General features: G+C 37.2%; 1 long non-coding RNA gene across 1 annotated transcript; it reads left to right on the forward strand.

Annotated features, from left to right (window-relative positions):
* The first annotated feature begins 198 nt into the window (after positions 1-198).
* Positions 199-13,347, forward strand: LOC118613750. The gene is made up of 3 exons (XR_004955781.1): positions 199-304; positions 9,401-9,466; positions 13,166-13,347. It is a non-coding gene; the product is annotated as an uncharacterized LOC118613750 (long non-coding RNA).
* The last annotated feature ends 259 nt before the right edge of the window (positions 13,348-13,606 follow it).

The raw sequence follows: 13,606 nt of genomic DNA on the forward strand, positions 1-13,606 counted from the left end.
TCATTCTAAGTGGCATCCTCTGTAAATGGGCCTAAGGAAAAAAAAAACACCTACTTTATAGAGGTGTTGGAAGATTAAACGTGATAATCCACATAAAGCATCAAGCATAGCATCCAGAACATTGTGCTAAGTAATGATATCTAATATGATAGTAGTTATTATTATAATTCCATCTATGATCCAAGGATTTTTTTTTCAGAGAGATGTCTGCATTTCAACCAGGAGTTCTAGAATATTTACAAATATAGTCTCTAAACCAGACCAGAGAGAAGCCTTTCACAGCAAGAAAAGCAGAAAGCTAAAAGTAACGTATGATTTTTATAACATTTATTTTATTTCGACCAATGGATAACTTTTTGTTCCTGAAAGGGGGAGGGCTCTTCATGCGAGACAGTAATGTCATTATTATGCTGTAAGCCAGCCCACTTCAACTGCTGGTCTTCACAATGCTTACAAGTGTAATAATAATAAAAAAAAAGAATACAAAAAAACCACTTGCTTCCTTTTTTTATGAGTATTGACATTCTTGTGCAGTATTAGGAGAGCTAATTTAGCTTCCAGTTCTAAGAATTTTTGAATCTATAGCCAGTAATTATTGGCATTCAGAGGTACAAAAGAGGAAAACAAAGCTTGCAAATTCTAGCACATTCATGTGGGATTGGGAGCTGAATTAGGATCCTCACACCCCATTGAATGATCAGCCCCCCTATTAGAGCCTTATTAAAATGGTAATGATTATATGCCAGCTATAGGCAAGCAGCCGCACCTGTCAAAAACTACCCCGATTATCCTGTTCATTGAACTGTCTGGCTCTTGAATCATGTCTCAGGTTTACTTCTCTGTGAAGTTTTTTTTTTTTTTCTTGCAGTCTTAAATTTAAAAAAAAGATACATGAACAAACATTTCCCTGGGGTCACAGAACACTCTTGTAGTTCATTATATCTTCTCCTCATTTTCTGTTTTTGTATCTAGTATGGTAATGTGATATGGGAACTGTCCTCCCTTTGGTTTGAGATAGAAATGGGAGAAAGAAACAGAAGAAATGTAAAGTCTCATCCAAATAAAAATTCTCATGTTAGTAAAAGAAAATACAAATCTATAATTAATCTGGGGACTGGGATTATTCAATTGTCGGTTATAAATACTGTGATCAAGGCAGAGATGCTTGTTACTCATGCTTCATTTGCCAAGCCCAGAGATCTGTTGTCCTTCATTTAAAAGACATTGCAGGCTTTTATGTACCTTCTGCCTTTAAAAACACATGAAATAATAATGTGTTTCAGTTGAAATCACTTTTTCCCTCTAGATGAGCCAAGTCATTGAATGCACAGTGTTGTTTTTCCTATAACACTAAATTCTGCCCTCACTGTGAGACTAAGTGACTTTTATTTTATCTAGTGGTTTGTCAAATTTCATAATACAAGAGAACGTTGGTGGGAGAGGGCACTGGGAGGTTGGATGTCATCAATAGTACTTGACCGATGATATGATGGTCGCTTATCAGAATACTTGGAGAGAAGAGTCAGTGTATAAAGAAAAGTAATTTCTTATTTGGTTTGCTTTTGCTTATTAGAGAATAGCTTTCTCTGATTCTTAGCATTTCTTGCTGGACAACGCAGAGAATGTTAGTTTCCTACAATAGCTTCTGGGCTGAAGAAATTTCTATTACCTGTCCGCCACAAGTCTCAGTCATTAGAGAACAGAGCAGGAAGCACACGAATTGCTGCTATCCACAGCTTTTTAGGAGAATATGTGCTCTGAAGATGTAGGAAGCTAACAATAGAAGGGATATCAAATTCCTTATTTACACTCTTTTGTTAATTTGCTCGAAGAAAGTCAGGATTTGAATATGGGATTTTGTTATACTATCCTAGCTAAAAGTACCTTGGATTTCCAGTCTCTGTGATATTACAACATGAAAATATTCACAACTAGATCTAAGTTAACAGAATTCTTAATTATACTGAGCCGCCGCTTCTTTTACTGTAACAACAAAAGAATACATCTTTTACAGTGATCCGCATCTCATCTGAGACATTCTTTCTCAAAATGTTATATATCTATTTATTGAATGACTTCAGTACAACGTATTCTCCTGTCTCTCCCATCCCAATGACCCAGTCTACCCCACTCCCATCTACCCATATTGACTGAGTATCATGAAGTAGCAACTGAATAATTCTCAAGCCTTTGTTGCCACAAGTTTTTAAAAAGGTTGTATCATGGAATAATTACATATTGAAATATTTAATAACTAAGCAGCCAAGACTATTACCAGGGCATGTGAGAGGCCAAATCATTTTTATCCTCTGGCCTTTTTACCTTGCTCTAGCATAAACAACTCTTTGCTCCTTTGTCCACTCAGCCTGACACCTTTGTGATGTGTCGCCATCCTTGGTCTCTTCCTGTTCATTTCTTCTTGGACTCCTCTCATTACTCTCTGTTCCCAGAGTTCTGTCTTTGGCAACCCTACGAATGACAGATGTCCGTGACGTCCTGTCCTCAACAGCACTGCTCAGCTCCTGTGGACTCATGCCTACGGCTTCTTTGATGGAGTCAATCCATCTCGCAGTTGGTCTTCCTCTTTTCTTCTGCCTTCTATTTTCCCGGCATTATTGTCTTTTACAAAAACAAGCCCTATCTTTTCATGATGAACCCAAAGTAAGACAGTTTCAAGTTTGTTATTTTTGCCTCCGATGATGCTCTGGGGGCCAACTGTTCATCTTTCTAATGGCCAAGGGTATCCATAGAGCTCTCCTCCAAAACCGTATTTCAGAGGAATCTATTTTTTTTCCTATCAGTCCTCTTTACTGTACAGCTTTCACTGTTGTATGTAGTAATTGGTAATACGAGGGTGTGAATGATGTTAGACTTGCCTCTAATGATATCTTTGCTCTTGGTGATCTTTCTTAATTTTTTCTTTGCTGCCCTTCTTAGTCTCAACCTTCTCTTGGTTTTTTTTTTTTTTTTGTCTGCAGTCTCCTTTTGAATTAATGACTGAACCAAGGCCAGAAAAATCTTTAACAATTTCAATACTATCATTATCTATGTTAAAGTTCTGTATTTCTTCTGTAGTCATGACTTTTGTCTTCTTGGTGTTTAAATGCAGTCCCTGCTTTGGCACTTTTTTCTTTTGCTTTCATCAGAAGTCATTTCAAATCATTGCTACTTCCTGCCAGCAAGATGGTATCATCTGAATATTTTAAATTATTGATATTTTTTCCACCAATTTTCACTCCTCCTCCCTCTGAGTCGAGACCAGTTTTTCATGTGATACGTTCTGCATGCAAATTAAACAAATAGGGGGGGTAAAATGTACCCTTGTCTGACACTTTTGCCTGTAGGAAACCATTCTGCTTCACTGTATCCTGTCCTGACAGCAGCTTTCGATCCACAATACAGGTTATGTATAAGGACATTCAAGTGCTGAGACACACTCGTTTTTTTTCCCAGAGCAACCAATAGTTTTTTATGATGTGTACAGTCAAAGACTTTAATGAAGTCTATAAAATGTAGACTGATCTCCTTTTGAAATCCTTTGGAGCAATGCGGTAGCCAAGGAATGTTCATAATTAGATCTAAAGTTCCTCCTTTTTTTCCAAATCCAGCTTGAACATCTGTCATTTTTTCTTCATGTAAGCTAGAAGCCTCTGTCACATCACCATAAGCATCACTTTACTTGCATGGAAAATTATGGACCTTCTCTAGAGTTCTGGTTTTTTGTAACCCTTCTCTCTCTCTCTTTTTTTTTTTCCTTAACAATTTATCTTGTCCTGTGATTCTTAGTAGGAGATGTCTTCTATAACGACAACCTTAGATCTCAACCCTGAGCAGAGGTTTCTGCAGTCATTCATTCCTAATGCCTGGCTTCTTATTTCCCCAAAGATGTCTATTGAGTCTCCAACAAAGTTTTACCACATCTCAGTTAGTTATTGTTAAACCTGCTTCCATCTTTGTGGCATTCTCCTATCTAACTGGTCACTAAGACCTATAGATTCAAACTCTATACTCCTACAGCAGGATATTTTGATAAATAAGACAAGGTCCCCCCATCCCACACACACACATCCTGTGCTTTTACATCTACATTCTGTGTTACAAAGACCACCACTCATGGGAGAATAAAGAAATGTCACAGAATGAAACAATCTTGAGCCTTCGAATTCAAAAACCAAGACTCCAAAATAACTCAGTGTGTAAACATTGTATTTGAAGAAATCTATTGTTAGTTCCAACTCTCCTATCTACACCCACTAGATAAGGATATCTTTCGTTGGAGGGAAAAATGAAAGGACCAGAGGGAATGTGAATAAGGAAGGAGGTTTATGGGCTCCAGGACAAGGAGGCCAGGATCGACCACATTCGTGGCTTGTACAACTTCCATTCCTGTGCATTTTATCCTAAGCCAGGTCTGTAAACCATGGGGAGCTGAGCCAGTGCTCACTGTAGAAGTTTGTAATGATCAATGGATATGGCCATGCTGGGCAGTTCTGTTCATGGTCCTTCTGATGACATCTAATACTCATCTCTCGATGGTAACCAGCAGAAATAACTTAGGACATCTAGGTCCTAAATGACTTAGGACTTAGGGCAGCCGGAGACTTTTTTTTTCTCAGTCCTCATCCAACTTGCCATGTGTGGGAAGCCTTCTTTCTTTAACTTTCTAAACCTCTTCCCTTTCACCCATCTCTTCAGGTAGAGAATTGGCTCTGTTCTGCATATTGGAGAGGGCATGATGGTGTGGGAGGAAAGCCTCTAGTACAGGTATTTTGGTGAACATGAACGAGATCTCCTCAAAGTCCTTCTCTTAGTCAAGGAACTGTTGGGAGAAAGCCCAGCCTATAATCTCTTAAATCTGTCTCTACTTTTTCTGCCACTAACCTAGATGAGGTCTTTATTCCCTTCTTACTTAGGTCATATGTTATTGGTTTCTCGCCCCTCCCTTCTGCCTTATACATTATCACTCAAGCTAGTTCTCTGTTGAATCACTTTGAGTGGTTCTTGAGTGGTTCTTCATTTTATATTAAATCAATTTCAAATTCCACTCGTGGCTTCTCTATCTTGGTATCAAAAGCAATCTTACCTTAAAAACAACCATCCATTCCTGGCTCTGTTTTAATTTGTAGACCCTAGGGGCTACTCTTCCTTTTCATCTCAGCAGGATTAAGCTCTATCCATTCCTGGAGGCCCATTTAATTCATGAGTCCTTTTGCCTGACACTCTCCTTTCACATCAAAAGCTAGAAGTTATCTTTTTTTTATTTGCACCTTTTTTTCTAGTCCCTTTATCTTTAAATATTTCCTCTTAGATTGTACATCTCTTGAGGACAAGAGCGAAGTATAATTTATCTCTAAGTCATCCAGAAGGCCTAGACCTTGCCTGCTATATAAAATTCAAGATGCCTCCTTGTTAGAGAAAAGATATTTTTCATTAAATATTTGTGTTTTGTGTTATGCACCTGGTTGGATTGAACTATTGCTAATGTGTTCCGAAGTAATTTCCTAGTAAAATTGTTTAATATCTAAGTTAAGCAGTATTGAGTGTAAAAGGTAAACAAATAGAAACACTCAAAATCAAACATCAAAGCTAATTTTATTATTTTAGGGGCTGAGTAATATCAATGTTTTAAAATCTTGAAAGTTGTAACACTTCCTTTTTGCCTTAGGTCCCAAATATTGGTGCCTTTTGACTTTACTCTTTCACATTCCAGAATCCATCAGAATGTCCTTTTGTTTCTACCATCAGAATACTTCCAGAATCCCAGTCATTTTTACCTCTTCTGAAACTATCTTAAGTTGCCATTAACTATATTACTAAACATATAATACATATTAATTATAATATATAGCAACATATTATACATACTATTTCATGTTACATATTATCATATTGTATCATATCATGTCATAATTACTGCCACGTAGATTACTGTAATAGCTCTCTAATTGTTCCCCTATCCCTATACTCTGTTTCAATGCTGTAGTTGAAGTGATCCTGTTAAAATGTAAGTCAGATCATTTCACAGTACCACTCAGAACCTCCACTGGCTCTCCATCTCCATACGAAAACCAAGTGCCTTTCTAGTGGTCTACCAGCCGCACCTGTTCTGCCTCCAACTCTGCTTCATCTGTGACTTCTTTTTCTACCAATCCATCTCTTGATGGCCCTGATCCAGTCACACCTGTGTCCTTGCTGATCCCTGAGCACCCTCAGATATTCTGCTGCCTTAGAGCCCGTACCTAACTCTCTCGTCTGAGACAGTCTTCTCCCAGATTTGTGTAGGACTGACTCTCACTTTCTCCAAGTCTCTGCTTAGATGCCACTTTTCAATAAGATCTATTCCCAACAACCCTGTTTAAAATTGTAGTTGCCCTGGAAACTTCTGATTTTCTCCACTTATTACCTTGCAACACACAACATAATTCATTTATTCATTATGTTTACTTTATTTTTTTTTGTCTTCTGCTACAACGCAATTGCCGAGATGGCAGAGATTTTTGTCCATTTTGTTTGATGATACAGCCTAAGACCTTGGATCAATTTCTGACCCATAGTAGGCACTAAGTACTGAGTGGATGAAGAATATAATATTAGAGTTAAAAGGGAAGGCTCTAGAGATCCTTTTGTCTAGTGGTTTCTGACTTGGGGTCTTAGAAAGTCATAATGGCACCTCTTAGCTCTCCGTAATTTTCAGATAGCCCAGTGATAATTCAACATTTGGCCATTGCCTAGTTCTGTGGTTCCCAAACTGTACTAAGGAATACTGGGGTGGGATTATTTGGGGGCAGGGATGTCCGTGAACTCAAAGGGACACAGTAGTATAATTTTAAATTTCTGAAAAACAGCAAAACTCAACATCTGTCAGACACTAGGGAAATTTCTAGCTCAAGGTAGTTCACAGTTTCAACATTAGATTGTGCTATATATTTTTTGATAATGTTCTATCTTTGTGATACTGAGTTCTCTATAACTGCTCTAATAAAAGCAAGTCAATCCTCATTAGGAAATAATTTATTATTATCTGTTAATAATCTGTTTGCAAATCTAATTTCAAAATTTTAAAGATGTGTAGTCCCCAATAGGCACATATGTCCTATTAGTAAATAATTGTGGTTTCATAATAAAATTAAAAAATAATTTTTAAAATTTAAGTGTATTATTTTTTTGACTGGCTACTATGTTTGTTACCAGGACATTAATCCCTAACAAATTGTTTGGACCTAGGTTCTTAATAAGCAAAACTGCTACATAGTTTTTTGGCCTAGGAACACCATGAAAAAAATTTGAGGCCTTAAGGGTGTCATGAATTGAGAAAGTTCAAGCAATTCTGGCCTGTGCTTTAAAAAAATTATTGTATTTATTTCAGATACAGTCATAAAATTACTGTGGCAACCTTGTGGTTTCATGTTCATGAAAAAATCTGGTTGTCAAGTCTATGGATGCTTGTAATAGAAAATAAATCACTAATGAACAACAAGTTGATCATTAATAAAAGTTCTTTTTTTAAAAAAATTAAGTCTTTCAACACATAAGGAACCAGAGGAAAAGATGATATTTAAAGGGTCTTCGGTAGGGGGTGGATAAAGGCCCTGGTATGGAGGAAGCTAGGACCTGGCGAGATTGAGTGACATGGCCAGTCACACAGCCGCTTAAGGAAGAATCAGGGCCGCCATCCAGACTCCTGTCCCCTTTCCAATGTACTTCACCAGACTTCCACCCTATGTTTGTATGGAGTTTATGGAAGGATTTTTTAATACCTTAAGATTTTTATAGGTAAGTGATCACTCTACTTGTGTTCTAGTGAGGAGTATACTTTCCACTTCAAGCAGTGTCCTGGGATACTTCCTGGAACATATTTTAAAAAAAATGCATGTGTAATTGAATTGTATTGTGACCATTAAATCTATAGATCATATTTCTTAATCTGAGAGAGAGAGAGTGAGAGAGAGAAAGAGAGAGAGAAAGATGATAATTATGATAATTATTAACCTCACAGGAAAAATTAGAAAAACCTCATTAAGTTTAAATTAAGAATCTAGGTTAAAAACCTAGTTAAGAAAAACTAAGTTAGAAAAACTTAGTTACAGAAGGAAGGAACCAGCCCTGGTTAATGTATCAACGCACTAAGAATTGAGTGTGTCGAGCAAGTATGCTTGGAGATGACTGAAATTCATAGCACATCCCATGTAATACTAGGTGTATAGCACTTGAGAGCCATACATGGCACACAGTTAAGAAAAATGTTTGATTAAAAAGTCAAAGGCTTAATCATTTTTTATGCAGCTCATGTGTTAGGATTTGAGGTTAAGAATATTTTGAATTTGGTCCTAGATGATAGAAATACCAGCCTCGTTTACCAAATCCAAGTCAGAAATCTGAGGATCACGTTGAGTTGGCAATTTTAAGTATCTAGAGTTGTACATAGGGTGGTTTCAAAAATGAAAAATGAGAAATTGCAGAAAAATGCCTGCTTCTTTAATATTTTGCACTCCACAGATGGTCCCCTGGCCAACATAATTTTCTCTCTCTCTCTCTCTCATTTTGATGATATGGGCTGGAAAATGTCTCAACCAAATTAAGCTAATGGAGGTCAGTGTATGGTATGTGCCATTAATCTGAAGAACAAGGAGATAGAGGAAAGACAAGGTAATGATTTGTGACAGGGGACCCCAAATTTGATTTAAACAACTCAATTACCCTTTTTAAAGTCCCCCAAAGAAATGTGCTGCAAGGCTCTCGTGCAAATGGGGACATGGAAGCTGCTCTTACTAAGAGTTCTATATTACTTCCTCCATGTGAGGATTGCAAGGCAAAAACAAAACAGACACCAATGCATCCTGTTGTAAAATGTTAGAGGTGGTCAGGTGGTGTGAGTCTTTCTTGCAGAGCTTGAAGAACGGGAGATAGCAACTTGCATGTAGTACAGTCCTCTTAGGGACATCCTACTAGGAATACTGGGCCAACATTGCTGAAGTAGCTCCACCATTGCAGGAGACTTATTTAAAGAAATTTTCATCTACAAAAGTCAAACAAAGCAAGGTAAATTTAAACTTCATCCATGTCCTCATACTGGAGACATATTCTCTTATCAAGGACACAGGCCCTAGAAGGAAGCTCAACCCTGGTTCTAGGGCTCTCCAGCTCCTTAACCTTGGGCAGATTGGTTAGCTCCTCTATGCCTCATTTTTGTCACGTAGAAAGTGGAAATAATAGTAAGACTTATCTCACAGGATCCTTAGAAAGATTAAGTGATAAAATTCATGTCATTTATAACCAAACTGCACTTATGAAGGTCAGAGCTAACCTACTAAGGAATGAGAGAATTTTTAAAAAAGCAAACTATAAGACATTCATTATTTTTTGTTTATCTTATTTTAATCTTCAAATTCTATGTTTTTAGCTACCATCTGGACACTTCCTTTGAAAATTAATGCATGTGAACTCTTCCCTCAAAAAGAAGCAAGGGGTAAGTGCTTAACCTTGGCATTATGCATCTTTGACCACAGAAGTAAAACCCATGTGTGAGACAGTTATCTTTTGAAAGAGCCATGTGAAAGGAATATAATAACAACAACAACAACAACAACAAAAAAGAGCATCCATTAGAAACAAAATTCCCTTGCTTCTTTGCATCTCTTCAGTATCTGAAACAGCCCAACCACTATGGCATTTCAGAAGATTTTATAAATACCAAGCTTTTGCATAGAGTGGCAGCTATAGTAATTCATAGAAGGATTACACCACCATAATGTTACCCTGCATATTCATAGAATTAATAAAGACAGCCGAGTGGATTGGAACATGCAAAGACTGTTTTCATTAGTTTGTGTCTGACACATACTAGATGCTCAATTATTGGAAACTATAGTGATAATAACAACAGATACAACAGAAACCACATCTTATAAAGAAAATACAAAAAGAATTTGGTGACATGTTGTCAGATATTTGAACATGGATATTTAAAATTTTTCTTATTCTACTGCAAATATGTTGATTAAGAAATAATTTTTATCTATTATATCTTAAAGATATAATAAAGATAAATTTTCAAATGATGTGGACTAGATGTAATGCTCCAAAATGTTTAACAGGTTAATTGCTTTTTGTGGTACCTTGAAGAAAGTACAAGACATAGTTTCACTTTCTGACGCCTTTGTGACATCGATTACTTAATTCAACAAATAATTATTGCCCATCTACACATTGATATATGCTGAGTCAACCAAAATGAGCAAGAAGTAGAAATAGCTTTCTAGCAGCTCTCAGTCTAGCAAGGGATGCAAACACAGAAGCCAATAATTTAAAAATCTAGTAGGGTCTGAATTAAAAATAATTATATATAAGAGCAGACGGAAGGTGGACACAGAAGGCATCCAGGGGCCAGGTTTGGGGCTTGAAGGATGACCTGAAGGGTTCAAGACCTTTATCATTTTAACCATTGCCTATTAAGTCAAATACAAAATGAATTACAACAAACAATTTGGGGGAGAACTCTGAAGAAATAAAGCAGCATTGTTTCCAAGAAGAGATTTTATTCTTTTATTTAAAATAAAATGTGTTTATCCTGTGGTATGAGATGCTATATATCTGAAGAATAATGTTAGTGCTTCTGTATTTCAAGCAAATATGACCAATTTTCAACCACCTAGTTATCAAAACATTCCACAAATGGGAATATTACCTTTCTTTCTAAAAATCTAATGTAGCTTAGAAAGTTTAAATGGCATTTTATTGACAGCTTTAATTTCTATGGGCAAACGCACCAAGTTATTAAGGAATAAAAGAATATACATCCTTTGAGCAGATAAACCTATCTAATTGGTTCAACCTCCTTTCGATCAAAGAGTTCCCTCTTTTCCAAACTATGGAATATTTTTGTCTGATAAAATAATTTACCCAAACTAGCCACACCTGCGTTTTTTTACTATGCTCTCAGTACATCCTTAGTCCAATTCTATACATTACCTGTAATTTTGGTTTTCTCTTGGATAAGGAAATAATCAAATTGTATATGTCTGTGCAGCTCAGATCCCCAAGATGGGGGTCATAGGCCTGGTGTCCAGCCTGTGGATCCACACATGCCATGCCCACAGGACTGGCCCAAACTTTGGCGGGCAATCTTGCCCACAGAATCGGTGAGCTGATGATGAATGGCTGTGAAAGCTTTGTGATTGCTCAGGCTCCTTTGTGGGACTGGACAATGGAGGAGGACACAAGTCTGGCTCAGGGGAGCAACGGATAAAACTGCTAGGCAGGATGGCGGGCTCCTGCCGACACGACCACTTGTTGACATTGAAAGGATTTCACAACAAGTGAGCAGAAACAGAAACGATTCTGTTCGGCAGTGCTATTAGTTGCAACGTGTGGCACCAGAGCGGTCACTCCTGATGTGTTTCCTCACTAATGAGCTCTGAATGCCCATTAAACTGGGCTGCTATAGGCCCAGAGCCCCTTGGACAATGGCATGCATGACTGCTTTCCCCTGTTCCTATTGGTTGGCCCCCGGAAGAAACAACTGGTATCACTCAAATTTAAACTGAGTTGACAGTACAGTTAAATGATCATTAATTAGAGTTTGTGGGCAGATAAAGACTCAGAGCCATTTCTAATGACAAGATAGGTTAGCGTGACTCACTCGGGAGCATAACCCAGTCTGGTCCTGCCCTATTTCTTGGGCCATGTGGAGTGGCATCCATGGGATTTTAGGCAGGGCAAATAATCTGTATAAAAGTGTGTTAGGAGGACAAGAAGAAAGCTTTATAAGACATAGAAAGTTTTTGAATGATTAGTGATACCTTATAAATAGTAGTGGGAACTGAATTCAATTATAGATGTGAAAACTCCTTTAGGATGTGGTTGTATGGTGGGAAGTAGGACACACTTTGAGCTAGAAAACCAGGTTTGAACCTTGGCCATTTAATTTATTAGTTGAGTGATCTTGAGCAATTTTCTAAACTTTGGCGGAGAATTTCTATTTCTTCACCTGTATAATGGGGATAGTCCTAATCTTAACTTCACAAGGTTATTGCAAAGATCACACGAGGAAGAGACCTGTCAGTTACATCAAATCACAGAGCTGTTGGTTATCTTTCGCTTTCCAGCTATATATCTATTATGCATGGATATATGACATGTACATCAGTTAGGGTGGTCTACTAAGAAAAGTAAAGATAAAACAGTTCTAGTGAGAGAGAAAGTTTTGACTTTGTTTTCAAAACATTTAATTCTGAGATACATGGTTTAAGCTGCATAACACTTAAAACGAGCTCAAGAGAAAATTAATTAATTTTGTTAGAGGCGTTTTTCCTAATTGTTCATCTCATGATAGTTTCTCTTCAGAAGTAATGATAATAGAGTTGAATGAAGAATAATATTTTTATAGTAGTGACTATTATCAGAAAATTAGTGTCTTGTTCAGAATAAAAAAATATTCCTACATCTTATATTTGACATCAAGGACCATCTTTATGTTAATCACTCCTAGTCTCTACCTCGAACTTCATTTACTTTACTAAGATCCAGATCTAGAACCTAAACTCCCTTTATGCCTAAATGGATATTTCACAAGTATCTCAAACTTAATATTTCTATAAAAGTTACCTTTTGCTGCATAATAAACTACTCAAAAATTTAGTGGTTCAAAATGATAACTATTAGTTTAGCTCATGATTCTGTGGGTCGGCATTTGGGGCTAGGCTTAGCTGCATAGTTTTTCTCTGTCTGTGGTCAACTTCCTGGTAAGGTAGGGGCTGGCTGGTCCAGGATGGCTTTAGTCAAGATGGTTTTTCTCTGCTATGCATGGTCTTCCATCTGAGGCAGTAGACCAGACTAGGCTTGCTTACATTGAATCTACATGGTACTGAGAAATAAGGTAGAAGTGTTTGAGTCCCCTTGAGGCCTAGACTTAGAACTAGCACATCATCACTTTCTCTGCATTATACTGGCCAGTACAAGTCTCAAACCCAGCCCAGATTCAAGGAGCTAGAGGAGAGGGGTGGATAGATTTCACTTCTTGGTGGTAAAAACTAAGAACGCTCACTGCAAAGAAAGGTGGATACATAGAGAGAAATAATTATGGTCATTTTTGCTAATAATCCCAAACTGTCTCAAACTGAACTCATTATGTTTCTAATGAAACTTTTCTCATTTTTGCTTTCCCCAGGTTCATTGGCACCATCAAGATCTGGGACTTTCTTTTCTGATATTCAGTGGGTGACTGAGTTCTATCATGTTTTCTTTATTAATGGATCTTTATTCAATGCTCTTATCATCTTCATTCCAATAAACTCAACGTTATTACAGATCCTTCTCATTTTGACCTAGACTATTCCAATAATCCAATTCAATCTCTCTGTCTCCAGTGTTACCTAATGTTGTTACATAGCATTATTGCTATGTAACAAATTACCAGAAATACATCAGATTAAAACAACACCCATTTGTTATCTCACAGTTTCTATAGGTCAGAAGTCCAGATACAACATAGCAGGATTCTCTATTCAGGATCTTCCAAAGCTGAAGTCAAGATATTGGTTTATGTTCGTTTTGGAAGCTAGGTCTGTACCAAACCCATGGGGCAGTTGGCAGTATTTCATTTCTTGTG

The sequence above is a fragment of the Rousettus aegyptiacus genome, unplaced genomic scaffold, assembly GCF_014176215.1.
Source record: "Rousettus aegyptiacus isolate mRouAeg1 unplaced genomic scaffold, mRouAeg1.p scaffold_m13_p_2, whole genome shotgun sequence".
Classification (NCBI taxonomy): Eukaryota; Metazoa; Chordata; class Mammalia; order Chiroptera; family Pteropodidae; genus Rousettus; species Rousettus aegyptiacus.